The sequence below is a fragment of the Galeopterus variegatus genome, unplaced genomic scaffold, assembly GCF_000696425.1.
Source record: "Galeopterus variegatus unplaced genomic scaffold, G_variegatus-3.0.2 Scaffold3208, whole genome shotgun sequence".
Lineage (NCBI taxonomy): Eukaryota > Metazoa > Chordata > Mammalia > Dermoptera > Cynocephalidae > Galeopterus > Galeopterus variegatus.
In genome coordinates, this window is record NW_007729319.1 from 223,324 (window position 1) to 235,385 (window position 12,062).

Genomic DNA, 12,062 nt, shown 5'->3' on the forward strand with positions numbered 1-12,062 from the left:
AGACCTTGGCTCACTAAATGCTCTTACATGGCCCAAGCCCAGGGTTGCTGAGGCACTAGGTCTGCCTGGGATCTGTCCCCTCCTTTTCTTCCTGTGCAGGGTCCATTCTCCAGCTTCAGGGAAGCACCAGTCCAGGCCATGGAATGATTTAGCGTTCCTGTCATGGCTATGGCCAAAGTTATCTTTTTATTTTAATGAATACTGCAAAGAGTGGTGAACATTTTCTGTCTCCTTTATGGATAGAAAATTAAAAGACTAAAATTTCAACTCTAAATGCACTTTTGATATAATAAAAAAATACTGATTTTCTTAATGTGGGAAACTATACTGTATTCATACATCACTATTTTTAATCATCATCACAATTCACCAAACTATTGCATTCTACAGCCATACATATGCTAAACTTAAAATTAAGGTTTAACTTGCCATTTCAAATAGTCTTTTAAAAAGTAAAAAATAAAACAAAAGTTGCAAAAAATCAAACGTATTTCTCAAATTTGAAGGAAGAGAAAGTATTCCAGTAGATTTGTAGAGGAATTTAATCTCCTGATCTAATAGCATTAGAAATTCCAACAGACAAAAGTTAATAAAGTTTTAGTGTTAGAATATATTAATACCTATTGCTGTAATTGATTAATACCTGTATATATTAAATTAGCAAATACATATTAATCAGTTTGATATTGAATTCCTAATGTTGTTACATTTACAAATAAAATTCCCATTTCTCAAATATTTTTAGATAAGGTGTTGGGATAAAGAGAAATAAGTTGGGATGTCCCCCAGGGTAAACATTACAGCATTGATGACCTAGGATAACATATTAAAGTCAGCACAGCAGGTTGTAAATATTCAGTAAATTCAGCTTATCAGGGAAGATCAATAGTTGGTTAAACTAGAAATTTGTCAGGGGAAAAATAATCAAAAGAAGGACAAGATAAATATTTTTAGCCATAAAATTAGTATAGGTTTTTTAAAAGGATGAGAAATACAGCTAGCCTGGTGTTCTAACAGGGGTTCTTTGGGATATTTCTGGTAGATAAATGACTATGTACTTGTTTAAAATTGGCTATTTATTTGAAAGAACATTTAAATTCAAAGAAGAACTGATGATAACATTGTTTGTTTGTTTTTTACTAAGTACCAAATAAAATAGTTCTCAATCTTTTCACCAAGTACCTCTTTATTTTTGAGAGATTGTCTAAAATTTAATCAGGATATTTAGGTTTTTAATAAAGAAACATAGAGTCAAACAGATCTTCTAAGTAGCACTAACAAACTTGAAATGATATAATTTGAGGAGAGATTTTTTTTTTTTCCTTTTTGTCTTTTTTCGTGACTGGCAACGGATCGCAACCCTCAGTGTCGCGCCCGTACCGGACCGGGACCGGCAACGGGATCGCAACCCTCAGTGTTGCTCCCGCCCCTCGCTCAGCCAGTGAGTGGGAACTGGTCTGTATGTGGGATCCGAACCCTCGGTGGGAGCGCCACCGCGCTCCCAAGTGGCGCACTGTAGCAGTGCGCCACCGGGCCGGCCTGAAATTTTAAAAGATTTTTTTAACCTATATACTCTCATTGATGGGATATGTATATTTCTAACATAAAAAACAGGTGAATAATTATTACCTTTTAACAGAGGTTCCTGGCCTTAGACTGAGAATTACAGAGGACATGGTATATATACACACAAACAAAAATGAATACTACATGGCCATTAAGTGTAAAAGATAAGTAACGAATGGCCCCAAAATATACAAAGGGAAATAATGCTTGTCTTTCATAAGCAAGTGGCACAAAAAGTGACACAAATCACTAAACTACAAGGGAAGTTAACAAAGTACCACAATAGAGATAAAAAGTATTGTGCTCTGGGAACAAGGGAGAGAGTGTTCAGAGGCTTCAAGGACTAGGTAGCAGGAATGGAGAGTGAATTTCAATGTGTGCTTTTCAAAGCGGTCTTCAAAGCTGAAGAAAAAAAGGCACCAAATCACAGAGAAGCAGCCCATTCAAAAAATAATAGATGGAGTGTTTGTTTTGAGTAGAAGGATGTCTAATGAGAGACTGTATAAAACAGAGAAACGAAAACCTCATCCAACTAAAGCCAGAAACAATGCAGTTTTGTAGTTCTCAATATTAAGTGAGCATAGGCATTGAGGTGACCAGTGAAAATAAAAAGAGGGCAAATATTTTCCTAAACACTGAGGTTTCATATTTTTTTTTTAGGTTAATTAGCTGAGGGACTGTCCTGCTGGCCCCCACTCACCCCAGGAGTTCTTTACAATCAATGCTGTCTGTTAGCAAAAATCTTCCTTAATGGAAATTTATTTCAGAAACAAAATAAAACAAAAATAGAACAAACAGAATCCACAACAAATTGAAAGAGACTATCACAGCAAGCTATAACCTCTCATAATCATGCTCCCAACATATTTCCTCTCCTACTGACCACCTGAAATCATTAAACACCACTTAAAGAATAAAATAAAAGTTCAGGCCGTTAGCTCAGTTGGTTAGAGTGCAGCTCTATCATACCAAGGTCACAGGTTCGGATCCCTATACTGGCCAGCCACCAAAAAATAATGAATTCATATCAACCTAAGGATCCTACTGTAACACTAGTGCATAACAAGGATGTTATTATCCTCCTACAAAATACTTTCATTCTGAGAGAGAATCATCACAATTATTTCTGGTTTAGATTTCTATCCCTGAGGTAGTTCAAAGTCCTGAAATAAACACAGCAAAATTACATACCTTTCAACACCACCACTTTGGGATAAGAGTAATTATCCCAAAAGGCCTGCAATCAAAATCCTCATTTTCTTTCTTTCTTTTTTTTTAAGATGTAAGGGGATCTTAACCCTTAGCTTGGTGTTGTCAGCACGACGCTCAGCCAGTGAGCCAACCAGCCATCCCTACATAGGATCCAAACCCGTGGCCCCGGTGCTATCAGCACCATATTCTCTGGAGTGAGCCACGGGCCAGCCCAAAATCCTCATTTTCTGATACCTATATTAGTATAATGTTCTCCCTCAGATGATATAATTTAATCTAACAACTGAAAATACATACAGAGAGATCAAAAGTCACACAAAAAAACACAAGTTAATAAAAAGCAAAAAATGGGCTGGCCAGTTTGCTCAGTCATTTAGAGCACAGTGTCACAACACTAAGGGTCAGGGGTTTGGATCCCCCTACCAGCCAGCCACCAACAAAATTAATAAATAAAATAAAAACAAAAAAAATTAAAAATTAAAAATCCAATGAAAAGGAATCTATAAGTAACACAGTAACAGACTAAAGATCAAAAATTTACTTTTTTACCAAAGCTATTCTACTGAAGCTATTTTAGAAAGTACTGAGAAATTAACAGTTTGTAAAAATAGGGTAAGAATTTTAGGTTGGGAGCAGAAAACTAAAATCATCTCATACTTGGGCAAAGTCTTCTTGTAAAATGTTGTGTCCACAAGAATTAATGTCTTATGAAACCCTGTTCTCAAGTTGAATCATGCAAGATACATGAGATAACTTTCAAGCCAATTCACTTTGCTCTTTTCTTTGTGCTTGCCTTATACGTGCAGGGATATTAGCAGAAGCCTGAGCCAGGTACGCCAAGTACTTTTGAAAAATTTCTGCAGGCTTTTTTGGGCTGCCTATGATGGCTTCCAGCACCTGCTGCCAGTGCCCTTGTTTTACCAAATATTTCTTAACCAGAGCATCTTTCCATTGTAATTCATTCCTTAGTTCCAAGACATCCTCTCTGATAACTTGCTCAAGTTTCCTGAGAGATAATTGTAACATTTTCTGTAGGGAAAAAAACATTCTGTCTGTCTTGCAATATCCAGGAACTTTTGAATCAGGATACACTGATTAACACTAATTTGAATTTCTTCCTGATTAAAGCCATTGACAGTCCTGATTCACCAGAGAAACAAAGCAGACCAAGGAAGATGATGCCAATTTTCAACCAAGATACTGTTAGAGGTCCTCAAAACCCTGGCACATCCCAAAGAAGCGAAGCCTGGTCTGGAGGTCCCAGGGCCCAGGGCTCCCAGTGGAGGGTAGTGGGGGCCTCAGTGGCAGCCCAGAAAAAAAACGCTAATATGCACTTTTGAGAAAATGACTTTATCAAAGAAATATAGAAAGTTTCAACATTTTTATACCTTTTGAAAATATGAAATTACAGGCATGAAAAGTATTAAAGGTATAAAAATTAGATTTCCTAGTAAATCTAATTTTGGGAGTCTATTCTAATACAATAGTTTGAAACAGAGAAAAAAGCTTTATGCATAGTAACTACAGCATTATTTGTAATGGTGAAAAGCTGGAAATTATGTATTAAGGTACAAGCTGCTGTAATAAAAAGAATTTCAGTAAGAGAGAGATTTATTTTTCTCTTATGTAACAAGCCAGGGAAGTCCGGTCTGATGAAGTGGCTCAGCTCCACAAAGTCGGAAATCCAGGTTCCTTGTTGCTGTATCTTTCCCTAGAATATAGTTTGCATCTCCTGGCTGATGCTAAGTCTCTGCGATTTCCATGCTCTAATACCCAGCAAGCAGAAAAAATTAGTCCAAAGCAAGTGACATCATCTTAAGCAAATGACATGGAAGTTGCACACATCACTATGTTTTATATTCCATAGTCAGTGTGGCCCTTCCTGCATCAAGGGAGGCCAGAAAATACAGCCATTACATAGGTAATGATGTGCCCAGCTAAAAGTTTATTACCATGGAAGAAGGAGAGAACAGATTTGGGGGCACAACTAGTGATCTACTACAAACCCTAACCGCTCAATAACATAAATTATGACAGTATACAAGATGAAATGTTATTCAATCATTAGAAAAGATATATGCTAAAAGTTATTTTTATGGTACCATGCTGATGTTATTGCATAAAGGTAGTAGAAAAAATGCAAAATTAGAAAGTCAGTATTAGCTCGACTGTGACATAAATATATACATATACACACATACATACATACAGAATCATGCACCTCATAACATTTTGGTCAGCAATGTATATAATAGTGGCCCAATAAGATTATAACAGAGCTGAAAAATCCCTCTCACCTATCACAGTAGTAGCCTTCTAAACATTGCAGCACAACACAGTACTCATGTGTCTGTGGTGCTGCTGGTGTAAATAAACCCACTGCACTGCTGGTCTTATAAAAGTAAGAATTATGTACAGTACATAATACCTGATGATAATAAATGACTATGTTACTGGTTTATGTATTTACTATATTATACTTTTATCATTATTTTAGAGTGTACTCCTTTTACTTATATATATTTAAAAAGCTTACTGTGAAACAGTATGTGGGGTTGCACCAGTGGCAGTCTCACGCATTTTGTGTTCACGTCTCTTGGTTAAATCAAGCACAAGAGAAAATGATGCAATCTCACGTTATTTTGTTAATCATGGTCCCCAGTGTATAGGATCCGTCCACTGCTAGTGCTGCCAGTAAGAGGCCATGTCCAGTGATTGACCTGGAAACAAAATTAAAAGTGGTTAAGGACTACTAAGGCGGAAAATCAGTGGTTACTGCTCACCTGTCAGGCGTGTCCCATATCACCACAGCTACGCTCTTGAAGAACAGGAACAAAGTGACAGAAGCTGTTGAAGGATCTGCTTTATCGAAGGCCATGAAGCTAGCAAAAGTTCAAGAAGAGCCTATATCAGATATGGAGAAAACTTCTAATGACCTGGATTGAAGACCAGACACAGAAGCACATCCCTCTCAGCGTCTTTCATGACAATCACAGCCAAAGCAAAAAGTTTGTTTGAGATGCTGAAAGGAAAGGCTGGACCCAACTCTGATGCTGAATTTACTGCTAGCTCTGGATGGTTTAAGCAATTCAAGAATCATTGTTCATTACACGATGTGAAAGTGAGTAGTGAGTCTGCAAGTGCAGATGTGAGGGCAGCTGAAGAATTTTTATAAATTCTAGATAAGCTGATTGTGGAGGAATATTACTTGCCAGAGCAAATCTTCAATATGTATGAAGTCTTCCTATTCTGGATACAGATGCCTGAAAGGACTTTCATCCATAAGAAAAGCAAGTCAGTGCCAAGTTTCACGATTACTAAGGACAGGAAAACCATCTTATTTGGGGCAATGTTCCAGGCTACAAACTGAAATCCTTTGTGATCTGGTTTAGTGAGAACCCCCAGGCATTCAAGCACATCAGTGAGCACACACTGCAAGTGACCTGCAGGAGCAACAAGGAGTTATGGATGACCCAGCTCCTTTCCAAGGTGCCCTCCTAAGTGCTATGCCAGTGAAATGGAGAAGTACTGTTTGGAGCATAACATACCTTTCAAGATTGTGCTTACTGTCAATAATGTGCCTGCACATCCTCCTTTTATTGATGATCTTCATCCCAGTATTAAAGTGGTGTTTCTTCCTTCTAACACTACCTCTTCGATCCAACCAATGGATCAAGGAGTTATAGCAGTTTTTAAGGCCTGAGGAGGACCTTAACTTTACTGCTACAACTGAGAAGACACTGATGCAATTCTGGAAGGATGACAACATGTATGACTGCATTAAGAGCCTTTCTTGGGCTTGGGGTAGTGTCGCCAAGGGGTGTATAAATGGAATCTGGAAGAAGACACTCAAGAGGTTTATCCATAACTTCAAATGATTTGCCAAAGGTGAAAAGGTTGCAAAAATCAACAGGGCTGTGGTTGAGATGGCAAACAATTTTAAGCTGGGTGTGGATGAGGATGATATTGAGGGGCTCCTAGAGGTGGTTCCTGAGGAATTGACTAATTAGGAGTTGTTGGATTGGAACAGGAAACAATAGCTAAAGAAGAGGCAAGAGAAAAGAAAACTGCAGGACAAGAAAAAGAAGAACTGCCAAGAAAAGTCACAGTGAAGGGTTAGCAGAAGCTTTTGCAGACGTGAACAAGCCCTTTAAAAGTCTGAAAACATGAACCCCAACATCAAAAGGTTTTCATTAATAAAGAGATACATTATTTGCTTACAAGGAAACCTATGATGAAAAAAACAAACAAGCCATGGACATATTTCTGAAAAGAGAGACACCTCCTCAAGAAGAGCCTCAGGCAAGTCCTTTGGGAGATATTGCAGAAGAAGGCATTGTTATCATAGGATATGAGAGCTCCATGTGTATTATTTCCCCTAAAGACAAGATGTGGAGGTGGAAGACAGTGATATTGATGACCCTGAACCTGTGTAGGCCTAGGCTAATGTGTGTGTTTGTGTCTTAGTTTTTAACAAAAAGTTTAAAAAGTAAAAACATAAAATAAAAATTTTAAAAATAGAAAAAAGCTTATAGAATAACATATAAAGAAAGAAAATATCTTTGTATGTATAGTTATACAGTGTGTTTGTGTTTCAATCTGTTATTACAAAAGAGTTAAAAAGTTTTAAAAAAATTAAAGTCTATAAAGTAAAAAAGTTACCATAGGCTAGGATTAATTGATTACTGAAGAAAGGAATTTTTAAAAATAAATTTAGTGTGGCATCAGTGTACAGTGTTTATAAATTCTACAGTAGTGTATGGTAACATCCTAGGCTTTTGCATTCACTCACTGACTCACCCAAAGCAACTTCCAGTCCTACAAGATCCATTCGTTGTAACTGCCCATGTAGGTGTGCCATATTTTTTTTTATCTTTTAAACCATATTTTTACTATACCTTTTCTATTCTTGGATATGTTTATATATACAAATACTTACCATTGTGTTACAATTGCCTACAGTATAGTACAGTAACATGCTGTACAGGTTTGTAGCCTAGCAGCAATAGGTATACCACATAACTTAGGTTGTAGTAGGCTACACTATCTAGGTTTGTGTAAGCACACTCTACAATGTTCACACAATGACAGAATTGCCTAATGACACATTTCTTAGAACATATCCCCATCATTAAGCAACGCATAACTCTGTGGGTGTGTGTGCATGTGTGTTTGTGTGTACAACAAAGACTAGAAAGAAATATTTCCAGATGCTTACAGTGGTTGCCTCTGTATAGTAGAATTATAGTCTTATCAACTGAATGTTTTTGCCCCATCTCCCCACCCCCACAATTCATACATCGAAGCCCTAACCCCCAATGTCATGACATTGGAGATGGAAACTTTGGGAAGTAATGAGATTTAGATGAGGTCATCAGGGTGAAGCCCTCATGATAAAATTAGTGCCCTTATAAGAAGAGACACCAGAGAGCTTGTGCTCTACCCTCACCTCACATGCACACACAGAAGAAAGTCCATATGAGCACACATCAAGAAGGCAGCTGTCTGCAAGCCAGGAAGAGAGCCCTCACCAGAATCCAACTGGGTTAATACACTGATGTCAGACTTCTAGCTCCAGAACTATGAGATGACACGTTTCTGTTGTTTAGGCCGCCTATCTATGGTATTCTGTTATGCAACCCAAGATGACAAATACGTATGGGTACTCAATGGTTGTCTCTATTTCCTTTTGTGGATTTTTAAAAAGTATTATTTTTAAATGCATAAAAGGTATTAGTGGAGGCTAGATAGTACTTACAGTGCAGAAGAGTTGTAACACAAAAAAGTTTTCAGACATAAACATTTGAGAATCTTAATGCTGTCATACAAAATAATTTAATTTCTACACAAATACAAGAAATAAAAAGAAGTATAATTCAATGTCAACTGTTATCTGAATGTCTAAAACAGCATTGTTCAGTAGAACTTACTATAATTATAGACATATTCTATATCTATGCTCTCAATACGGTAGCTACAAACCATATGTGGCTGCTGAGCACTTGATATATGGCTAGTGCAACTAAGGAATTGAATTTTTAATTTAATTTAAGTTTAAATATAATTAACAACATGTAGCTGGTGGCTACTGTACTGGAAAGTACAAATCTGGAACCTACAACTTGAAACAGCTTAAAAAGAAAAACCACAAACCCTTACGAATTTTTTCTTTCTTCCTCATTTTTATAATTTTTTTTTAGCAGATCCAGTCAAAATTCGCAGGTTCACTGTAATATATCAGCTCATGTATTCAATGATCTTTAGAAATGAAGGAGGAAGGAATATATAACCCATTATAACTTCATCAATAAATGTACATGTTTCTCTAACATAAAACACCTCCACTCTACGTCAGGGTTTCCCAACCTGCACTGTAGACATTTTAGAAGAGAAAATTCTTTGTTGTGGGGTATTTCCTGTGCATTGCAGGTTGTTCAGTAGCATCCCTGTCCTCTACCCACTAGATACTAATAGCACCACTCCCCCTCCTCCCACCTCCTAATGGTCAAAAATGTCTTTGGACATTGTCAAATGACACCTGGGGGTGGGGGACAAAATCACACTTCATTAAGAACCACAGCCATACATGATCTCAATCATACATGCTTTATGCTGATCATTTCCAAATGTGTATCTCTAACACTGACTTCTTCTCTGAGCTCCAGCTTCATATCCAATAGACATCTTGAACTTACAGATCTAAAACAGGACTTTCAGTTCCCCTCATCAACATACTTATTTTTCTCCCAGTTTCCCCCATTTCAGTAAACAGAATGCTAAAAAACTTGCAGTCAGTCATCCTTGATTCTTTACTTCCTCTCACATCACACATTTTATCCTCCTGTTAGCTCTACCTCCAAAATATATTACAATTTTACTAATTCTCTCCATCTTGACTGTTATCACACCATCTAAGCCAGCATGATTTCTCACCTGAAGCATTATAATGGTCTCTTGACAGGACTCCTGTTCTTTTTCTCTTCCAGACTGATAAAGTTTGGATGTGTTGTCCCTCCAAAACTCATGTGGAAATCTGATCCCCAATGTGGCAGTACTAGAAGCTGTTTGAGTCATGGGGCAGATTCCTCATGAATGGATTAATGCTCTCTCTGAGGGGTGGGGGTCCTCAGTGAGATCTCGCTCTATTAGTTCCCGTGAGAGCTGGTTGTTTATAGGTCCCTGGAGCGCTCTCTCTCTCTCTCTCTCTCTCTCTCTTTTGCTTGCTCACTTCCTCTCACTACATGATCTGCTTGTACCCACTGGCTGCCTGCCACTTTCCACCATGAGTAGAAGCAGCCTGAGGCCCGTGCCAGATGCAGCTGTCCCAGAATCGTAAGCCAAATAAACCTCTGTTCTTTATAAATTACCCAGCCTCAGGTATTTCTGTTATAGCAACACAAAACGGACTAAAACACAAACCTACTCCTAGTTTCATTCTTCATTCAGCAACTAGAGATATCTTTCTATAATGTAAATTATATCATCTGATCACCTTGCTTAAAATGCTCCAGTGAATTATCTTTGCCTTAAAATGACATCCAAATTCTTCCACATTATCTAGCCCCTGCCTGTCTCTTTTATCCTACTTTATCCCACACTTCCCCAGGCTCTCCATGCTCCAGCCACACAGGCCCTCTTTCTGTTTACAGCGTAAGTGCCACCCAGCTTGTTCAAGCCTCCAGGCTTCTGAAATTTGTTTCCAGTGTATGCACTCCCAGATCTTTCCATGCCTGGCTCCTTTTCATGCTTCAGGTCTCAACTCAAAAGCCACATCCACAGAAAGATCTTCCTTCCTGATCTTAAGTACTTATCCCCCAGTTACTTTCTATCCCAGGGATCAGCAAAATTATTTTCTGCAAAAGGCCAGACAGCAAATATGTTCAGCTTTATGGGCCATAAAGTCTCTGTGGCAACTATTGTCCTAGTAGCACAAAATCAGCCATAACAATACTTAGTGGGAGTGGCTGCATTCCAATAAAACTTTATTTATAAAACAGACAACAGGCCAGTTTGCCCAGTCTTCTCTATCACATTTCTGCCATATCATCTTCATAGAAGTTACAACTAAATGAAATTATTTTGTTTGTTTTCTTGATTACCAACGGTCTCCTCCCCACCAAAGCAAGGTTCTTATATTGTTAACAACTGATTCCATAGCTCTACAAGAGAGTCTAGGTGTTCAGTAAATATTTGTTGATTAAATAAATCAAGTAAATCACCTTTCTTTGCATCTGAAGGGAGTTTAGGAAAATAATCATTTAAAAATCAAATTCTATTCTACCATGAAAGATGCTTTCTCCTGTAGATTCTTAAATTATTAGTTGAAAGAAGATAATTGATAATCCCCCATAAAACTCCTCAGAAGAAAATTTCTTTCCCCAAACTTTAGATGTCTTAGACATTTTATTCAAATCACTCTTGCTTCCAGTCAGATCATCTGCTGTAAGTTACACAAAATACATCTACATTTTTACTTTTAAATAAAATAAAGCCATACAAATCTGACATTCTTGGTAAAAATCATAATCCTAGAGGAGAGTATAGGAAGTCTCCTTCACCAAAGAATATTTGAGATAAGTCATATTCCCTTTTCAATCCATAACCAATTAGTCTACCAATTTGTATCCCTTTTTAAAATCCTCTTTGTTGGGAAAAAACAGGGAAATGGTCAGGGCCCCTCAGATGTTCAGAATCTTGCCAAGCATTTGCTGTAAATATGCTCAGGTGTTCCTTGTTCCTACTTAATGTAATTGTGTATGGGCACCCAGGTGTCCAGGGTTGTGGACTTAAGTATAAGAGACTAATAGCTCTGATCCACAGTCCTTCTCAGAACCTCAGAGAAGCCACTAGGACAGTTGCTCCTAGATCTGCAAAAAACCCATTCATTTTTCTATACCCACGGCTCCCAGGACCTTTTTATCCTATTACCTAGCTCACAGACCTGTGTGTGGAGAGTTTGTGACCCAGTCTGTGTAACAGACTTGAGGGGTCTGTAAGCCCTAGTTTTATAATTGGCATACTCAGCAGGATATTTCAGCAGGTACAGGAGCCAAAAGCCCCTTGGAGAGGGAGGAAATGTGGCTACTCTTGAATATGTTGTGCCCTCTGGCCACTTTCCTGTTGACTGGGATCTGGTTGCTGCTTACTATACTACAAGTCAGCATAGACCAGGCACTCCGTGAAGCAGTGCGGCCTCGGAAAGCCCCTTGGGAGGGGGAGGAAATGTGGCTATCCTTGAGTATGTGGTGCCCAGTGGCCACTTTTCTGCTGACCGGAGCCTGGCT